The sequence below is a fragment of the Diadema antillarum genome, unplaced genomic scaffold (genome assembly GCF_040938485.1).
Source record: "Diadema antillarum isolate AM-2024a unplaced genomic scaffold, OU_Dant_1.0 seq00000908_RagTag, whole genome shotgun sequence".
NCBI lineage: Eukaryota > Metazoa > Echinodermata > Echinoidea > Diadematoida > Diadematidae > Diadema > Diadema antillarum.
The window spans coordinates 514,148-536,796 of record NW_027271765.1 but is presented as its reverse complement, the minus strand read 5'-3'; positions in this window follow the sequence as shown (position 1 = coordinate 536,796).

The following is a 22,649-nucleotide window of genomic DNA, read 5'->3' as shown; positions in this document are numbered from 1 at the left end:
CCAATGAGATGTGTTTCGTATAGAGGAGTTCATCCTTTCAAAAGTATAATCCACCACATAAGTGTTTATACAATAAGTTACTATAACTGCGGACCGCCCATTCATTTCAACAAACAGATATAGTTCGCAAGACTCGTGACGTGGGTTGGGGATGGTCCATTATTTGTAGAGGTGTGACCTACACGACAGTATTGCTGATGAAATCCAAGCTTTAGAGTACTATCGATATGCAACCCTAGATGTTTCATATTTTTACAGAAATTTAATACATAATACATACATAATAGTAGCAGTATATAGGTACGTATATACCTACTGCTTATGTGCAGCACAGACCTTCAATTCAAGCGATCGAACCAAAACGTGTTTGTCCTAAAAGTCACAAAATGGCAACTATTTAATGTCTTCCGGACCTAATGAGACTCGTATGTCTATACTGTAAGTTGTGAAATATTCAGAGTGGGTTTGTAGATGTTTGAAAATCATACGAGGGGGTGCGAAACTGCACGACCTCCCTGTAAAGTTTGCAATTATTGTAATTTGATAGTACTACGGTAGATCAGACTTGAGCAATGTAATTTCTATATTTTGTTGCTCCACTTAAACAAAATTTAAAAAAAAAATGCGAGTCGACAAATCGTTTATTGCCTGCTGACGAAAGTCAGTGAGATTTGCGTGTAAAATCCGAGCTGACAATAGATATTATTGGAATATTTGTCTCGCCTGTTTCTACATAGCCTATACTCACGCAAACTGGCTACAAACGCGCAAATAACTTCTCACTATAAGTGCAAGCAATTAATGCTGGGAAGTTGCCCTGTATATTCTAATTGTTTTTCTCCCTTTGAAATACAATGCAAAATGTGATTACATTAACAGTCAATATCTTCAAGTCCCTCTAAGACGTATGGTTTTGTTAACAATAACGACCCGGACTGGCTACTTTCGGGGGATCTATAGGCCTGAGTTCCCACAATAGAATCGCATTGCCTGAGTCGAAGACAAGGGCAATACGATGCTACTTCAGGCAATAGGGCCTAAATGTATAGTACCCCTTCAAGACCAGTCCATTACATTATTAAACTTTGAGAACTTTGAGCGCTCTATTGATTCCGAAATGTATACGTATAAATCTTTAGTTAACAAGAGGAAAGGGGCGAGAATATGACTTACCGTTGGTGCTGTGTGTGGGACTATAAAATCATCATGTTGAGCATTTTGGACGGCGAGGAGGGCTTAACGGTGTTTTGTTATTGAATGTCTTGTGCGTGTGTGTGTGTGTGTGTGTGTGTGTGTGTGTGTGTGTGTGTGTATTCTTTCTTTTTCATTCGTAATATTATTGGCAATGTGGAATTTATGTTGTCATAATGAAATTGTTGTTATCTTGTCATTGATCAATTTGTATATTGTTTATATGAAAAAGAAAAAATAAAAGATTGACAAAAACAAAAAAGCTTGTGTATTGTAAGCTAAATGGTAGCAAATTGTTTCATGGTATGCAATTTCTAATAAACAGTATTATGACGTATTAGATGCAGTTACAGGTCTTATTCCGAAGGTTCGTTATAATCCGAAAATAAGATAAGATTTTGTTATTTCATGCGAGAGAGATAATTACAACGCCTGACAGTAACTTCTATTCATATACACTTTCACAGTTTGTGGCGCCCCGATCGAGCGTTCACCTTAACAAACTACCGGGGGCAGTGGCGCCGCTTTGTCCCGAAGTTGACACATAACTTTATCGCAATATGAATATGGAATTGTCAATTTCGTGCGAATATGGCCCGAACATAGTCAGAGGGCAATCAACAACTAAAACAAGCACAGAAAGTCACACGATGTCACGTGCACCACACATGAAGGCTGCATGAAGATGTGAACTTTAATTTAAGACATTTACCCTCATGGGCACATGAAGAAAAAGCAATGATTGTACATGAAGATTTTTCAAACAGAGTTACTGCTGGAGCCTGAAAAACTCCGACGGCGGTCGTACGATGTTCTCATAAAGATGTTGTCATGAACGACATGGTGTTTACTGTACACAATCAGAGTGAAACTGTAACATTTCTTTTGTCGTTGACGTTTGTTCATCCTTGCTCAATAATCATTTTCGGACAGTGTGACGCCTACATAGATAAATGCTTTCACGGAGGCAATTTGTTGGCGCCCGCTGATCTTTATTGGAGGTACAGTACCTCCTATACAGATCAGTCACTGTGGTGGCGCCCACAGGTCGGTGGTGGCGCCACCTCCAAATTGCCCAGTTTGTTTTGCCATCGCTGAGGGCGACATTTACCTAAGTCAGTTGTACGTCCTACAGAGTGCAAATTCTCTCGAAAACTTACCATCAGCACCCACTCTTACGAGTCGAGGATTGTTTGTTTATTTGTTCATTTTCATCTGAGAAGATGCTTAGATAGCCCGTATTCAGCTAAGCTATAAGCGGGTCTTCCATGGGGTCCAGTTGGATGTGAGGTGGGACCACTTCACCGGGTTAAACACCCTGCTCTTTGCGATGAATGAATGAAGCGGGATCTTTTATGTGCATGAGTTGTGACTCTCTCATACACGGGACCTCCACTTTATGTCCTATCCGAGGGACAGAGTGTTTTGCTTCTTGCTGGAGGGGACGGTATGATTACACACAACATTGCTCAGTCCAGACTCGGGTTCGAACCCAGGTCCTTTGTAGGATCGTGAGGCAGACGCGCTACCGACTGAGCCAACTCACCGGAAATGAATGAGGTCTTACACGGCGCGATAAGATCCAGCACCTGAGCAAACGAAGAGAACACAGTTATTATAAGTCACGTCCGTGTGAACACAAAGCGAAAATGGGTCATGCAACAGTAATCATAAATTGGGGAACGAGAAGTGTTTTCCTATGGTGTCATGAATCAACTTAGCCTGTATAATAACTGTACGTGATACAGCCCAAATCTTTTACTACTCATAGTAGATTCGACCGCATTCGATATTTGACATAAACATTGGAAACCTCGTTGTGGATATCCAGGGTAGCATCCTATAGGCCTTTGATGGGGTGGCGATAAACATGTGTATATGACTGTGTATTGAGGTATTTGTGCTGATGAACGAATTTCAGAGTTTAACCAAGTAATGTAAACGTCCACAGAAAAAAAAATAAAAGCAGACAACAAGGACTGGTAGATAAAGAAATATTAGCATCTCAACACTCGATTAAAGACTTCATGTATGTGACACGCCCTAAATATTGCTACTGGTCTTTTAGATCATAGAAGTAGCTACCTTAATCGATGTACCTTAATGGCAGAATTTTTTACCTCACCTGTGCCGAAGGGAAAAAAAAACAGCATTAGCAACATTTGGGCGTTGTTATTCGTTTCGCACAATGGGCTCGCTTAAGGAATGACAATCAATAGTTCAAAATGTATGGCAATGTACGGTCTAGACTACCAACTACCAACTAGTATGCATAAGAAGAAGTTGTGTTTCACTTTGCTTCTTCAAGTGTTTACTTTTAAATCTTGTCCATCTCGCTGTTTGAATCAATTTCAGAATTTGAAGGCAAATAATTATAGAAAGAGGTTTTTGTCTCTGCCTCGCCCCGGCACTGTGCCCAAGTATCACTACACACTCACACGCCGCTTTGGCACATGCCGACTTCAACGTGCCGCTGAAAACTTCACTAGATTACTGCCTGTCTCGAGGACTCTGTAACACAAGGTTCAAATTTCGCTGCCGATAAGGTAAATGTCCTCGCAAAGGCCAGCGGATAGCCATAAAAAACATGGCGTGCGTTATGCAAGATTCACGTCTTTGCTCGCCCCCATGCCACCACCGAACGCCTCTTCAAAACGTTGTGGACGAGGGTCCATTATTACATTGCAAAGTACTTATACCCCTCGCGTCACCAGTCAGTGTTGCCATGCTTACTTGACAACGTGAACCTTTATGATTCGGATAGCAAGTTTTGCAACGAGTCATCCAGTTAATTACATACATTTTTATTAACTATAGATTTTACAATCAGTATTTCTCCCTATTCTGTGATTTTCAAGGTCATCTTGCCAGCTACAACGCATGTCATATAATCACTGAACGAAGAGCAAGTACCGTCCCCCTCCCCCCCCCCCCCCCCCCCGGTCATGACGAACGTTGTTCAAAGCTTATATCATAATTATTTTGCTCTGTATGACAACAGAAAAATCAGAAAACTATAGATCAATAACAATTTTGGGAAAATCGGACACACATACAAGCACATAAACAAACACAAACACACTCTCTCACACACATGCACATACAGACAGACAGTTTTGAATTGTAAAAGTTTATATAGAGAGTAAGACAAATTGCCAGTTTACTTTTCTCTTCCGGAGTCCAGCAGCTCTCCATTTGGTTTGTTCACGGAAATTCACGAATTTTCATAATCCTCTCTGGAAAAAAAAAAACCCATCAGAACTGTGTCGGTATATAATTGGAGCAAGATGTTCTTGCTTGTCTTCCGCTGCGGATAAGTTCAGTCTGCGCTCAAATATCTTGGAAAAATTAAGATGGATGATATTGATATTCTGTCCAAATGGAAAGTTGCATGATAAACATATATATACATATACATAAAGTTGCTAGTTTGTCTTACCCTAGAAACTTTTACACTGTATAACTTTTTCCATGTGTCCACAATTTTTGTCCAAAAATTTTCACTGAATCATTCTTCTCCAATTTTTATGTTTTCTTACATATAGCTACTGACATCAGGGTGGAATTTCGCATTATAACTAATCGGCACACGTAAAAGGTCGTAAAGATGTTTTTTCAAAGCAATTTCATAGTTCTTCTCTGGACTAATTATCCGTTGGCACCATAATACATCATGTACTTCAAAAAAATAAAGAATCCAAGCGCTTCGTTTAGTATACGCCGCATGTCCTCCTCAGTCCCTCTTGAATATGCCTGCGAAAATTGCTTCGGGTGTAGCCTTTCAACTTCATGTGAGAGCCAGTTCAAGCAAACACTTAAAGGAGAACACCACTTGATGCTGAACATGATGGTATCAATAATTCCATACAGATAAGACATTGCAAACGTGGAATATGAGACCCGAATCAAAGAAAGAAATAAAACAAAAACGAATAGCACAATCACGATCTATATGCTTTCATGAAACAGTGAACAGTGATATCGGTAAACACTCACATATAAAACTTGACTTATTATCTGAAGTCCTAAATTTTACTCCAATACACATTAATAAAAAAAAACCCACAACTCACAACACAAACACCGAGGACGCAGTGGGGACATCAGCCCTATTTTTGGCATTTAAAGAACTCCTTCACTAACTAAGAGGGATGCAAAGTACCCTCTGATGAGATACCCACAAGTTTATCAGTGTTTATGGCAGACTACTCTAAAGCCCCTTCTTTTAAGATTGTTTAAATCTTGGTAATATTCCTCTAGATGTCATATTGTCACTTGATTGTTGCCAATTGAGTATCGACTAAACAATTTAGTGAAGTTTGTTCAATATCGCAAAAAAAAAACAACTATCAATTACGAACTTAAATACAAAAGACGGGCACAACTTCGAAGAATCAAACCAGTCAAACTTTGGATAAGTTTCAAACAGTCAATTAACTTGCCTTTTAATATAATACACCTTTCCCCTCAAATATTCAAAAACATATACTATCAATACAATAATCACAGTCAAATGTACTATTTGGGTTTACAACATAGACCATATTTTCATTATAAATTTGATGGTTTTATGGTTTTGCAACAGTTTCAGTATTCAAAAGTCTTGCAATATATTTTGGTTAACTTGACCTAAAACCCTAAGGTGCACCAATAAAATGATACCGACTTTACATGGGGGCGGAACTATACAGCTCCGCGATGGGGGAGATCACGCGTGAGTAATCGTGGTGGTAGAGAGTTCGTCGGCGAGTCGAAATCAATGACGAGGTCGTTGTCGGAGATAATCGAGGTCGTTCGAGACCAATTTGCCGAAAGCGTGGAGTTCGAGGAGTTAACAGTCTTGGCCAATGGCCGGCGTCTACGAAGAAGACATGGAGCTTTATACTTAGCCCAGCTAAGTTTGTAGTAAGACGAGGAACGGGATGACTGTGTAAAAATATACCAAAATGCTTTCTAAAAAGTGTTCGTAACCTTATCATATACAATTACTGTTGCTTTAAACGGAAACCGATTAACCATCACTATATAATTATAAACAATTCACTTTACGGTCATTTAATGTGTCTGTATAACAATTGTTTTTCTTTTTTGGGAAACCACTTGCCAAATACGAGCGTAAAAAGTGGGCTCAATCTGAAGTGTCAATTTACATAAAAAGCGGACACATTTTAAAGTGTCAACTAGCATAAAAAACTATTGTTTACACAGATTATATTCAATTGGTACACGCAGAAGAAACCTTATAATTACAACCGTATAAGCAAATGCAAAACTATACGATAATACTTATACGGAGCAATTAATGTCATTTTGTCTTATCACCAAATGAAAATGATAATTTCATCTGCCATATTTCCAGAGCTCTGTACAAAAGACTAACAAACGTTTTAACAAAAAATGTAGTAGCACTTATCAACAACACTATTGTACTTGCTTTCAATGCGCTATCCAAAATTCATACCAGTTTGAAATCATAACTGTTACATCTACTGCAATGTGACACTGATTTTTAAGCATTAAAACTATTGGCCTTTTCATGCTATCAAATTACACACTCTATATCATTACAGTTGCTTAACAAATACATAAAATGTCAACTTACGGAAATCTCTGTGGTCTTGGGTTTGGAGATGTGCTTTGGTGTGCTGTGGCAGCCGAAAGGAGGTCCCGAAATTGCAAGTCTGACCATTACTTGCTAGTGGGGGGATCCAAGTCGTGGCTTTCTCACACCCAGAATCCACACACATCCAGTCACACCACTGTGAGGATGAAGAGCTCAACCTCTCAACTCAAAGGTTCAATATGGAGTGCCCCGATTTTCCCTCACACAACTCTCTCCTAAACACAGGACTGCACACACCCCAAAAAAACTTAACCAATTATCTCCTACCCTGCCAAGTAACCTAGCAACTGAAAAACACTTTAATTACCGCATTCCTATGCCTATATTATCAACTGTGCACAGCCCCAGCACAGCTAACTAAAACACCTGACTGAGACTTTGTTAAAATTAGCCAAGCGCGGAGACCCACTACAGCACTAGTCTGAACAAAAGAGAATGCAAATGAGTATGCCGTGCCAGAGTGAGGTTAAGAAAAGAAGTAGAAATGCAAATGAATCTGCCTTGCCAGAATGAGCTTAGGGAACTGGGTGACACATATCATTTTCTTATACTGTTCTTTTCTGTAATTCCTATACACTTCGCCATTGTTCGCAATAGATAATACGTGATAGTATAGGGCCTATGTGTAGTACGCGCCTAGTGCTTGTGTAGGATAGTTGGTAACCTGTTTAAAAATTTCCATGAGCTAATGTACGTAGCAAGATTATCATAAATGTCTTCAAAAGTCATCAGTATGGTATAACTGTTAACTGATATAGATTGGCCATGTGAATGGTTATGATAATCCCAGTTCATGTTAAAACGCAACTTATTCTTTGTGCGAGTCAGAGGGAAAATTGTGACTGGATAACATCGTTTCCTTGAGATTACATGTTTTGTGATCGTGACCACTAAACAGGTGATTAATACAAATAATATTTTAGGATTCCGTAAATTTGTCAAAAATTGTCAGATTTTTAGAGAACGATGTCAGTTCTTTGTTTATTGGGTACTACTCTTTTTATCTATAGATATAGACTTATAGACTTAAACATCATAGACTGTATTTCCCTTTAAAGTAAAATGGCCTATATCACTGGAAAGAGGGTTAGATACTGTGTGGTAATTACCACAAAAAAAAAGAAAGAAATGAAGTGTGTCATTCTGTTTATTACGCGAGTTGCCATTCATACACTGTAGTCACCTCGTGTCAGCGGGTGCACGTCACGAGACCGACACCCACGAGTCATACAGCCTACGAGTCATACAGCCCATGAGTTATCTCCGCTCACGAGTCGTACAGCCCGTGAGTTCGACACTAAGCAAACAAGGCCCACGAGACCGACACATTAAGCCTCGTGTTATGTCTGTTGAACTCGTGGGCTGTTTTTGCCTATTGTCGAACTCGTGGGCTGTTCGACTCTCGAGCTCTATGACTCATGGACATCTTTTCAATGTCGAACTCGTGGGCTGTATGACTCGTGGGTGTCAGTCTCGTGGGATGACCCCGTGTCAGCTAGGATAAGTAGGTAACTTCCTGCGAGTTCTTCCTCACCCCACTTCGAGCCACCACTCGCAACTCTGCGGAAGATTGCAAAATGTGCGACGAGAATTCTACTCTCTGACACTATAGCCTGGATGCTTACAGAAGGAGCTTTGTGGAAACTCTTTATTTTTGACTCTGTATTCAATAGACATAATAATTGTTATTGTTTTAATTCGAAAGACTAAAAAAAGCCCAGCTTATGATGGAATTGACAATTATCTGCTTAAAAAAAATCCCTCAGTACACATTTTAAACTTACCGCTTACAACTGGACCTATGACAATAGGCGTGAAGACTGCAAAAGTTATTCCTGTTCTCAAGAAAGAGGAGAAGGATTATGTCAATAAATAGAGACTAATATCCCTATCAACTTCGATTTCTAAAATTTCTGAAAGAATAATTCATATCCGAGCAGTGAAATTTCTTGAAATTACGATATATTTTCAAACTTCCAATTTGGATTTTTCTTTCGGTGTAATATTCTGTTTCTGGTGAATGTTTAAATGTTATTGTTGATTTATCGGACAACGCAAGTATTGCTGAAGCATTCAACAATTTTTTCATATCTAATGCTACTAAAATTACAAAAGATCTGCAGAGGAATACTTCGCAAATGATATTTGATGAGGACAAAGGCTTTGTTCCATCTCATTCTCAATTTAATTTAAGTATGATAACGAGAGATTTTGTATTGAGACAGATCGAGCTTCTTGGCATAGATAAAGCAACCGGAGAAGATCACATCGGCTGCAAACTTTTAAAGATGACAAAGAATGTTATTGCAGAATCTCTTTGCGATATTATCAACAAATCCCTGTCTACGGGAGTTGTTCCACGTGAATGGAAAAAGGCTCGGGTAGTACCGATATTTAAAGCGGGAGATATTTCTTCGTTGAATAACTACCGCCCCATCTCAATCTTACCAACAGTGAGTAAAATTATCGAAAGGGCCGTACATCAACAACTGAGCGAATTCATGAATGCGAATGATTTACTACACCCTAATCAATCTGGTTTTAGACCATTTCATTCCACATCAACTGCTCTTGCAAAACTTGTGAATCAGTGGTCTTTGAATATAGATAATAATCAAATTTCTGGAGTTTCCTTCATAGATCTTCGGGAGGCATTTGACACTGTAGATCATGACCTACTTTTACATAAATTAAAGTGTATAGGGTGTAGTAAGACGACTGTAGATTGGTTTAAATCCTATTTAAGTGACAGACAGCAAGTGACGCAATTCAAAGGAGCCAAGTCCCACCCTTCAACTATTAAATTGGGTGTACCTCAAGGGTCAATTCTTGGTCCCCTTTTATTTTCAATATATGTCAACAGTCTACCCGAGTGTACTTCAGAAGGTGTTATAGATATGTACGCTGACGATACGACCCTCACTGTCAGTGCTAATGACGCAACAGTTTTAGAAGAAAAGATAACTGTTGCACTAAATAAAGTAATGGGGTGGATTAAGAAAAATCGGCTCGTCCTTAACACTGACAAAACTTCTGTCATGATTATCGGCTCCCGTGCTAATCTCGGGAAAATTGAAAATTTCAGTATTTCATTAGATGGTAGTCGGATTAAAAGAGTTCAGTTCACTAAATGTTTAGGTGTTTTAATAGATGAAGAACTGAAATGGTCTAAACAAATCGAAAATGTATGTAAACGTACCCAAAAAAGTGTCTGCATGATAAAGAGAGCGAAGGCCTTTTTGCCCCAACAATCCCTAAAATTACTTTATAATAGTCTAGTGTTACCACAATTTGATTACTGTTCTGTTGTTTGGTCAAACAGATTTCAATACCATACAACTAAGCTAGAAAAAATTCAAAAGAGGGCAGCAAGAATAATTTTGGACAAAACATATGACACACCGTCGGCTGATTTATTCAAAAGTCTTAAATGGATGACACTAGACAAACGTTTTGATTTCAGCCGCGTTATGATGATATATAAATGCGTCCATAACTTAGCACCTTCGTACCTTCAGGTGCACTTAGTTAAGCCTAGTGATGTACATGAACATCATACAAGGCTAATAGACAGTGGAAATCTATGTGTGCCAAGATTTCGCTCTGATTGTCACAAGTGCAGCCCAATCGTATCCTCTGTACTTGAATGGAACAGGCTAGATCATTCAATTAGATCAGCTTCTTCCATATATTCATTTAAGAGATTGTTTAAGCAAAGTTGCTATTTGTAAGTAACACACGAAATTCATTCTGGGCTTTATCATTCCTGTATAATAGCGTTTTTAATTGTTATTTCGGCATTCTGGTGAACTCTTGCTGTGGCATGTACTTTTTATGTTACTTTGCAATGTACAGTATGCTGGTATGTATCTACACTGTATTATGTCATCTTCTGTATATACGTTTTGCTATTTAATGTACATATGTTCATCAATATTATTCAGGGCTCCATGGAAGACCACTATTTATTGGTGAATGGACTACCCTGACAAAAGATTAGAAATAAATAAATAAATAAATAAAACTTATCACCCATTGTTTGATTGTTATTGTTTGATAGACTTATATGCCCTATAAACGGTACATTTTAGCATTTCTTGCCCTATGTTTACAGTGCATTAATTCAACCACAACACAACGACGTCCTCGCATAATCATTCACACCATATTTATATATGCTGTTACATATTAGTTCCAATATGTGATGGGTTTTTTTTTTCACTTCACTGAATTGATTTTTTCAGTTAATTTTATTGATGGATAGTGGATTGAACATATCCATATCACCTACAATTGCGCTCACTTACTGTTAAAAAACCCCAAACATGAAAAGTGACAAGATTGTGTCTTCTGAAAAGTGACCATTTTGTCTTTAATGTGCGCTCACTCGTACATGACTGAACACATTATTCTCACTTTCACACAAAAGTTAGCCAATATGAATGTAAAAATACACCCCTGCCAAATTATTTGGCTCCAAATGTTTTCGTCTAAAAGTAACACCATTTTCATTTAGAGGGAGTTACTTTTTTTGCTGTGTGTATTCATCCATTGAACAACACTTTGTACTTTTCTAGATACGTCTGGCATAAGACGGCATCCTATACTTGTAATCTGGGCTGAGACGCAGATGAAAAGTTTAGAGATCGCAGGGTCAACTCCCATGGACTCACCTCATCCGGATGCTTTTTGATGTGACAGTTGATATCATCATCGTCTTCCAAATATGGCCAACATATATTTTGATTGGACGAGAGCCAAACTGCGTGTGATCACTCTCACTTGTCATCTTGGTATTTCTTGTCTTTTGTTTTGTATTCGGTGCGACCGAGCTCTTATAGTATTTACATTTTTCTTCCAAGGGTTGTGCTGACTGATTCAAATTCCTGTAGCAGCAAAATATATCTTTCGCAACACACGCACACGCACACGCACACGTACACACACAAGATCTCCCCCCCCCCCACACACACATTCACATAGTATAAGATTTGAACAGGATCTTAATCCCAATCCCCTTCAAATCGTTGAAGTAGCTATACGCATGGCCTCATCATCCCTTTAAAAAGGTGAAATGAAAAAGAATTTAAAGATTTTGACACAACCCTGTTTGACATCAATAGCTTTTAAAGTTTTGTTGGTAAAAGTTTGGTTAAAGTTGGGTTGAGAAGAAAAGCCGTTTCAGGAAACACATTTGGCCTTTCTTCTCTCTCTCTCTCCGTTTACGAAATATAAGTGTATTTATCATTGTTGTCGTTAATTAAGGGCAAATTCTTTAAATGACACCACTAGTATCGCATGAATCAATGTAAATCTGATACGACCAAAGCATAAGCAAACGCATGTTTCATTTCCTTCCATTTTTCTTCTTTGTTTGATTCATTGTTTGTGGTTCATTTACGGTTGGTAATATTATTGGATTGTTGAACCCAACTCTAGCATTCCAAGGCAGTGGCGGATCCAGAGGGGGGCGCAACCGGCGCACGCCCCCCTTTAATTTTCGTTAAAAACAAAGAAAATAAGAAGAAAAAATGAAATGAAACTCGGAAGTGGCACCAGAAATATTAGTCACGCCCCCCCCCCCCCCCTTGACAGAATTACTGGATCCGCCCCTGCAAAGTAATGTCGAAACATCATTAGCGATTGGTAATTAAAATGAGATTGAGATAAAATTGACATATAATCAAATTATTTATTTATTTTTTTTTATTTATTAATTTTTCATTCTTTTTTTCAGCTAAACATAACACAAGCAATGTCTAACTAAAACATGTCTAAAAAAACATAACTAAAGGGCATTGTCTTTACATTACACATCATAAATATAGTTTATTTCCCACAATGATTGGATTGCAATCACATTGCAATATGACATTGAGAAGACCAATGACGAAGATATAGGCCTACGGACAATAATATAAGGACAGAAGACCTTTGCACCAAATGAAAACAAAATATATATGATATGAACAAAATGAAAGTATACAAACGTTTTAAAGAAAATAAGCGGCACGATATAAACAAAAACGAAAACAAAGACGTTTTAAAGAAAGAATGTTACAGTCACCCCCCCCCCCCATCAATGTGCAATGGTTCATACGATATCATAATTTGGAAATACGAATAATGACAGATAAATAACTCCGAAGTTAAGTACGGGCCCAGCGCGCTATAGGGGACGAAAATGGGTCACATATAAACAACGACACGAATTTACGATGTCTATACCGCCGGAGGCTTTTTATAGTTTCGTTCCAGTTTCCTGAATATTGGCATGTTTCCCCAGATTTTCCTGATTTTCCTATTCCGATTGTTACCGGCCATGTGATTATGGATATAGTACAATAGTGGCTTAAACTAGACCGGATGTTGCTATATTTTTTTATGATATTTTTGTCTGATATATTGCAAAACTTGCGGTGAGCCGTATCAGCACATACTAGGGCACAATGATTTATCCTTACTATTGTCTGAATGAAATTCGCCTAAATTGTTTTTATCATACGCTTTGATATATATATATATATATATATATATATATATGATATATATATATATATATATGTGTGTGTGTGTGTGCGTATATATATATATATGCGTGTGTGTGTATATATACATACATATATATACATATATAGATGTATATGTATGTATATATATATATATGTATATGTTTTATTTTATTAAAGAGTTTGTTTTGAATATATATGCAGTGGCGGGTGGGTTGCAGTTGTGTGTGTGTGTGTGTATGTGCGTGTACGCGTAGGTTAGGGTAGTTAGAGGGGATGTGCAGTGTTCGTTTTACAGCAATCTATTATCAATAGTTTTAAGTGTGTTTTTCGTGTGTGTTAGATATTATTTCGGTAATTTTGTGTTTTATCTTATTCTATTGTTTAATTAATCAAGTGATTATTTAATTAATTATTTTAAGATATTTATGATTTCAATGAAATGTTATTATATTTTGTAATTTGATAGTCTTGCCTGTTTTGTGTCTTGCCTACGATATTATGTTAATGGATTTGTGTAGTTTTATGTAGTTTTTATTTACTTTGTATCTATGATGATGAATCACGTTATGTATACTTGTTTTTATTGCACGGACTGACTGAAAAACAGCCGTGGCTGATGTTAGTACCGTGGTTAAATAAAATGAATAAATAAATAAAAAATATATAAAAACGTATGTATAGATATACAAATATATGTATATATATATATATATATATATATATATACATACGGATTAATTGACAGTCACGATTATATATTGCGAGAGATGATTCAAACAAAGAATAAAGGTATCATTTTTTTCACTTAATGTTTCTGGTAATCTGGTGATATTATTAAAAGAATTAAACATCGATGGGGGTCTGTTGGGTTACCTTGTTTTCTTCATTGTGTCGACCACCTAGTTTTAAAGGTACCTCCACCATTTTTTCGCAGAGTGTATCTGGAGTGAATGTCTCTTTTCTGTACTGGTCATATAGACATGAACATGTTGTTATCCCTGTCTGGTTATGTATATTCTCAACGACTGGCCTGTCAAGTTTATCATGTTGTTTATTGTACGTAAGTTCTGTTGGAGAAAAAAAAAAGTAATAATAAAGTTTGAATTTGAATTTGAATTTGAAAGATATCGTAACTCCATGTATAATCTGAGTATACAGTCAAATGAACTTGGTGCCTACAGTTTCCCTTAAATCTGAGTTATACCAAGAAAAATTCAGAAGTAGAATTTCTTCATGCTTTCACGAAACAGTGTTGTCAATATTAGCCCTAATAGTGTGACAAACAGACAAAACAATGATGCCATCACCGACAGACTCATTTCTCATCAATTTTCACACACATCGTCACTAACTATATCATTTCATTTTTTTTTTAATGCAGTAAGTAAAATCATCATGCGTTCTTGTCATAAAATCATTGTAGTGTTCAGCCAGCAATGAGTTAGGGTTGTATAATTTGCTGTCTTGTTACAGACAGTATGTACATTGAATCCGGCTGTATCTATACATGTACTAGTATAATGTGTCTTTAATATAGGATATCCACACGCAGTAAAAATTGGGAGTTGCCAACTTCGTGATACTTAATGCATATTGTATTCTTGAAAAAATGCAGAAATAAATTGAAATTGAAATGATGATAATATATATGCCAAAAAAAAAAAAAAAATCAGCCTAACCGTGACAGACATATATTTCTCTGAATAATTTACATCTCAGTTGATTTCATTTACATGCAGTGTATCATCATGGTATATTGTCCATGAACCCAGTGTATAATTTACAAATAAGAAAATTGCTTAAATAATTCAGTTTTCAATTTCAATCTAGTTTGTTATTTTCATATTATTTTTTCAATGAAAAATACGACAAACACAACAAAAAGAATAGAATAATACATGATATCAAGCAAGGACGTACAAGTCATAGCATGGTGGTCAATCTGGCAAAGTTTGAATCTAAGCATAACTGCTAAAGAAATGCGGTGGAATATACATAGATAAATATGTTCACAACAGATGCGCAATTCCATCATTTAAAGGACAAGTTCACCTTCATAGACATGTGGGTTGAGTGAATGCAGCAATATTAGTAGAGCACATCATTGAGAGTTTGAGGAAAATTGGACAATCCATTCAAAAGTTATGAATTTTTGAAGTTTCTGCTCACTCAAGGCTGGATGAGAAGACTTCTATAGCTTGTGATGTCACATGAGTACAACGATATAAAGAAAGAATAAAGAAAATTCAACATATTCTCACTTTTCTCTCATAAGAAAAGAATACTTGACTTCTCTCTTTCAGAAGGCAGGGGGAATAATATTACCCTTAACATATGTCAGTAACTGTGAAGTCGAAGAAATGTGCACTTAATTCAAAAAGTAAAGTTTTGTGAAATTCTTTTTTTACTTTCTTTATATGGTTGTACGTATATAGCATCATACACTATGGTAGTCTTCTCATCCAGCAGTGACTACGCAGATACTTCAAAAATTCATAACTTTTGAACGGATTGTCCAATTTCCCCAAACTTTCACTGATGTGTTCTACTAATATTGCTGCATTCACTCAATCCACGTGTATATGAAGGTGAACTTGTCCTTTAATGTTTAAATTAAAGGCTGTGAATCTTAAGACATCGCCAACAGAGATTTATCGATATTTCTTTTTTTTAAATCTAATAATTACATTATTAGACCTCTGTCGCACGTTTTCATTCAACTTAATTTATGAGCGGGGAAGTGGGCGTTGGTGGCGGTTAAAGGGTAGGAGTTGTTCGTGACTGGGCCTCATTGAACCTCAAGTTTGTCAAACACAACGTGCGTCAATAGAGGTTTACCAATAATTATCCCCTACAAACCTCAAATATCCCTGTGTCAATGCGATGCTTTCCCCTGTCATTGTATAATGTCTTTGTTACATACCCGCCCACCCATCTTACCTCTCTTCTGTCTGTTGTGAATCCGGACAGTTACTCTAATAGATCTTTCTTTCCTGTGACAAGAACGATGACGCAATCGGGTATTTCTCACCTGATTGGATGATTATGAGAAAGACGCGCAGTTGATACACGCTCTTTGGTTCCCAACGTATGTCGTTTGACCTGTGCTTATAAACGTCGCGACGTTGTCCCAGAGGTCATCGCCACGATAAAACTAGAAACCTGACCAAGGAGGTTCTAGGCTCACCTATATTGTACCTCCTTGGCGTGACAAGCTACTCACGTAGATTGGTCAAGAGGAACAACATTGGCACACATCCTGCCCGACGAGTTTTTCCAAGTGCCGTATGCGTGCACCGGGCAGGACTCGAACCTAGGGTTCACTGACTTCAGTATACCTCAACCACTTAACCACGGTGTTATACGAATGGAAACTTAAACCACTTAACCACGGTGTTATACGAATGGAAACTTAAACCACTTAACCACGGTGTTATACGAATGGAAACTTAAACCACTTAACCACGGTGTTATATGAATGGAGACTTAAACCACTTAACTACGATGTTATATGAATGGAAATTTGTAGATCAACAGTGCAAAACCATGCGAGTATCGAAAGAGACAACTCCGGGCAAACCGAATTATAGCTTACTTGGTGTCATCACTGCTCCCCCTCTGTTAAGGAGAAATTGTACACTCCTTTGGTCCGACCACACTTGGAACATGGTCCCACATCCTGGGATCCATACACAGTAAAAAACAAACAAACAAACACCAACAACATCCAAGTATTAAAAAAAATGCAAAGACAGGCAGCAAGATTTGAATCCAATTCATACGGGAGGGATATTAATATGATACATCTTCTCAGTAAATTAAACTGGATCCCCCTGAAAGACAGACAGAGAGGTACATCGACTCACATGCCTGTACAAGATCCTCCATGGCCACCTGGATGTACAGTACAATAGCATACTCAGAAACAAGTTCACAAGAGAAAGAAAGGGACATACCAAGCAGTTTATGATAGATCAAACTTCATCTGATGTCTACAAGTTTTCTTTTTTTCCACGCACTTTAAAAGCACGGAACAACTTGGCTCCATCTACTATTTCTTAAATGGATCCTCCCAAGTTTAAGCATGCCCTTTTTGAGGACCCTTCCTTCTCATCCTTTTTCTGAAAGTCCACCCTCTACGCAACCTCCAGTTGAAACTCCACAGGAGATGTTTGGGAGGTCTGTACTCATCCAAGATCCAAGAACTACACTCTCCCTCTCTCCCATTCACCTCTCTCTTTCTCCGTCTCTCTCACTCTTTCCTCCATACACACACACACACACACACACACACACACACACACACACACACGAAAACATGAACAGATATAAACCCAAAACCACAACAAAACCAAACACCTCTCCCCCCCCCAAAAAAAAAAAAAAAAGGAAATCAAACTGAATGAGCGACTGGAGATAATGGGAATTGATCAGAAACAAAAAGTTCCTGTATGTATACAGGTGGTACGTTGTATTGTGAGATATTAATAAGCCTTACTGTTAAACTTTTACAATAAAGGACATCGGTGTTAGCATGAAGTATACAATGGCTACAAACTAGATTCATTTGCTCTACTAAAAATGCTCTAAGATATCAAATATAAAACTTTGAAAGGACATTTCAGTATATGCAATATGCCCATCTTCGTATCTCACAACCAACTGTAAGGTGTTTTTCATTTTCACGGAAACTGCGGAGGGGCATTAACTCTCTGATTACCGTGGGCATCCTGCTTGCGTACAGAGTAATTTGCAGTTTGAGTTCGGTGGTCTTAAGGGGGTTGAGAGTCAACTTGTATACAAATACTGAGTAGGTGCTCCGATGGGGCCCACCCAGCGTGCTGAATATCACCCACTCACACACCATAATATAATATATTATAACAACTTTGCAAAACAGCCACCTTCCTAACTCTTTTCCACTCTACGGGGGCGGAACAACAACAACAACAACAACAACAAAGTTAATTGCTGCTCGATTATCTTCGATCAACAAGCTATAAAATGTGAAGAGCGATTAACTTTGGAGCACTTAATTGATCGTCGATCTACACTCTCTATTTAACGATTGGTCGTCTTGCACACGCTCATGCAGGCAAATAAGAATAAGAAGTATACGGGTTGGGCTTTTTAAATGGCTGCTAATGCTGCAAGACAAACAATACCGACAAAAGACCTCACTTCCGGCTTCCGGTCTAAATCGCTCTCAATTTTACATTAGAGTCTAGTTCAAGAAGTCTTTATCTGTCTGTCTTTCTGTCTTTTTTTTTTGAAGGAGGGCAACCAATTTTACCCGTATAGGGCATCCGAGAATAAGAACGCATGCATAATGTGCATACATGTGTTTTCACGATATATGAACCGCAAGAACTCTGGATGACTGCGAGGTCGTGAAAAGTCTCGCCATAAAATCAACTTACTTTGACTTCGCAGTATTTCTTATCGTACAGTGTGCCTTCAAATTGACATAGCTGAATTTGTTCCCCATATATATATATATATATATATATATATATATATAATATATATACATACATATATATATATATATATATATATATATATATATATACATATATATATATATATATATATATATATATATATATATATATATATATAATATGTACGACCCTATACTCCATAATGTGTATTAATGCGTTGGAACAATTCATATAATTTATGGCATACTGCCAAATTTTATTGCTATATTGTATAAAAAACGGAATGCAGAAATAAACTGAACTGAACTGAACTTCTTTCGAGATTAGAAATAAGATACCAGAATAAGCAAACACGCGGTAAGGATATTCACGTGGTGTATCACATGTCCGCATTCACAGAGCAACGAGGCTGCGGCATGGCAAACATGTTGTCTTTCAAGTTGAAAATGATGCGACATTTTGTCATTTCGATCACAGCGTAAGTGCTTTCTCTCTCTCTCATGCCCTTTCGTCAAACAGTCCAAAGAAACAGTATTAACTTCAAATAAAAGCCATGGTTTGTAAATCATAGTTTGCTTCCATGTTCTATTTTTAGTTAAAATGGTGATTCCCTAACGTATTCGATGACTCTTTATGAAAGACGTTAAGGATTGTTATTTTAAACCGGTCCTTCAAATTCGAGCACTTTTCATTCAGTTCGTTCATATAATGACAGACAATGTGACAATATTTTGTCTCAAAAACCCACACAAACATGATCAAACCCCACGAAGCACAGAAGATGTCTTTTAGCGAGGAGAAGAAGAATATACAGCATCAATCGGAAAAATATTATTTGGTGTTAGAGTCAACAAGACAAGATGAATAAAGAAGACGACAGTATTAGATTCTTTTTTAAGGAAGAGCAGAGTTTCACAAAAATCTCATCAACATCTTGAGTGTTTTATTTGAAGAAGCTCTTTTCTCCTTTTTTTTTGTCTTTGAGTTACTCTATATATAGTCATTTGAAGAGCAATATGGGGAGGGATTTATTAATCGTTCAGTCTAGAATGACTCAAACTTGACGTGAATAAGCATTGCTATGACCAATAATACCGGCAGTCCTTCTCTTGAAATTTTCTGACATTTAAGTCACTCGTCTCGCTGCAGTACCAGTACCGTTGATGGTACAAACACAGCTGTTTATTTTTACCCTATATTAAAACCAAATAAGTGACCCTTTCTTCTTTTTCTTCTTTTTTTTTGGGGGGGGGGGGGGGGAGGGAAGGGCGATATCTATCATTGTTAATTGTTAATGATTCTTGTCAACAGTATCAGCTGCGAAGGGTGTGACCATGACACCATGTTGTCATGACTTTTATACGCACTGTTCGTCGTCGCCACTATTATCAACGTAATGGTAATTTGTCCTCTCGATTCTCCAGCTACGAAAAAAAAACTACTCACAAATTGGGCATAATACATGTATATATATATATATATATATATATATATATATATATATATATATATATAAGAGAGAGAGAGAGAGAGAGAGAGAGAGAGAGAGAGAGACATATGGGTGATATTCTTGATGAGCGTTCCGGTTTCCTCTTGTTTTGTCCTAGAAAGGGTGACGCCCTGGAGGTTAGTGTAAGATGATTCTCCCCTCAAAAACAAAGTCAGATAAAACACTCTATTGTAACGTCTTAGACTCTGTTGTTGTTTCATTTCATAGCTTTTCCTATTCGCGTCAAAGGTGATCGATTTTCACATCCCTCACAGGAAATGTCATTTCCGGTCCCCCCCCCCCCCCCACTCATCGTTTCAATTTGGATGAAACACTTCTCATTTTGTAAACGCTATAGAAAATATCAAACCAACATTTTCAATTTTACGAATTAATTGATTTTTTTCTCTATGCTAAGTCTAAATAAGCTGAAATCTTCGGTACATCAAAAAGATTGACTTTTTCTATTAGTATATACCAAACAACAATGAAGTTCTGCTTTTGAAGCCTTCGATAACATAATGGTGTATTGACAGCAGTGGCCTATATATACAGACAGTTAGTCGCGTTTGCGTCAAATGCAACAATAAAATGCTTTTATCGCCTAACTATTATGGATTTATGACGTTCTCAAACAGTGTTCCCTTACAAGTGCTTGGACACTTCTTACGCACGTTGATCATGTTGCATTTTTTTTCAGGGGCGTAGCAAAAACCTTTTCCATTTCGAGGTTTCCTATTGACACCATGGATTAATTCTCGATTCGGGCGGAAGCCATAGATCGTAGTGGCAATTTGGGCGGGCACGGAAGCGCCTAAATGAGCTCATAGCGTCCCTTTGAATTAGGCAGGTATAGATGCTATAAATCGCACAATGATTCTGTTTATCCAATAGTCTTTTTTTGTTGGTGTTCGTTCATCGTCTTTAACGAGTGAATCCCAACAACGCGATTCACCACCGACCCTCGGTGTCAATGCATTATCTCGTTTAAACGTAATAACACCGACAACATAATTGGATTTCAGTGTTTCAAAGTGTCTCAATCTCTACCTCAAAGAAAAAGAAAACTTTTATGAAACAAAACCATGGCAGGTACAAGATAGTGGCCCGTTTCCTCCCTCTTTGTACCTTTCTTTATACTCGTTTGTTTTATAAAGAGAAGGCAAAGAGTAGATGTGTAGAATAATGCCTCATTGTGGTAGTTTTGGTGTGGAGTAGGGCTATTTTGAGGTACAATGGACCCCAATGGCTCTTTACTGTCATTACCCCGCAAAGGAGAGTTATCTTCCTCAGAAGTTAGGTGTCAGCGTTCGGCGGGTGGTCGTATCTTCCTACCAGGCAAGCCTCTTCCCAGCTCCTCGTTATTTACTACTGCATTTTCTCTTCCTCTTCTTTTAAATTTTCATCATTGACCAACGGGGAGCGCCAAAGCAGGTAAGTCGTTTATTTTCTGAATTTTCTTTTCTTCTTTTCTTTTCTAATGCTGTTTTATTTCATACGTCTTGAAATGGGTCAGGGCCGAGTAATTATTTGAATAAATATCTCGGCAAAAAATATTGTAAATGGTTTAAAATATTTATGACACAACGTTAACCATGCCGAGTGGTGAGTGTTTTTTCAACCAACTTGAAACCATTGGACGATAATTCATGACACACCTCCAAGCCTAAAAATAGTTTTTGTCTTTCTTTTTTAACCTCACGTTGCTTTATAAATAATGTGTCTACTTTAAGTTTTTTTTTTTAAAAATATAGCGCTATTTCGAAATAGTTTGATTATCGTGTGAAAGTTGTGATCCGCCTTTCTCTGTATTCAATCAGACACTTTTTTTTTGTGAGGGGAGTGGTTATTCTAAACTATTGCTTGATATCCAAAAAGGGAAAAGAACAACAAAAACAAAGAAAGTAAAAACGTTTATCCTTGAGATAAAGTTTGTTTGAACCCATGCATTCTCTCTGTGTGGGGCACACAATATTGGCGACATACATACTTTCATGACAATTTTAATCGATTAACCTCCTACCCGGAAAATATTTGTCTTTTTGAGAGATATATATCAACACCATTTTCTAAATATAGAGTAGTAATTCATCGGTACGGTTAGAATTACGAGCCAACGTCCCATCGTTTGACAGTCCATGCAGAGACAAGATCCCCCAAAGAAGGAATTCGCACCTTACTTTGCGATATGTATAGACATGTTCATAATATGCGTGCCTCTTTGATTTCACTGTGCAGGGCAGGATTAGCGAGAAATATAAAACTTAATTAATAAGAAATGAAATGAAATGAAATTTATTTACCAAAAAGACATCGTAAAAATAGTCAAAACAGTCTATAGTCAAAGTACACTTTTAGCCCCCCCCCCCCAAAAAAAAAAAGGAAAAAAA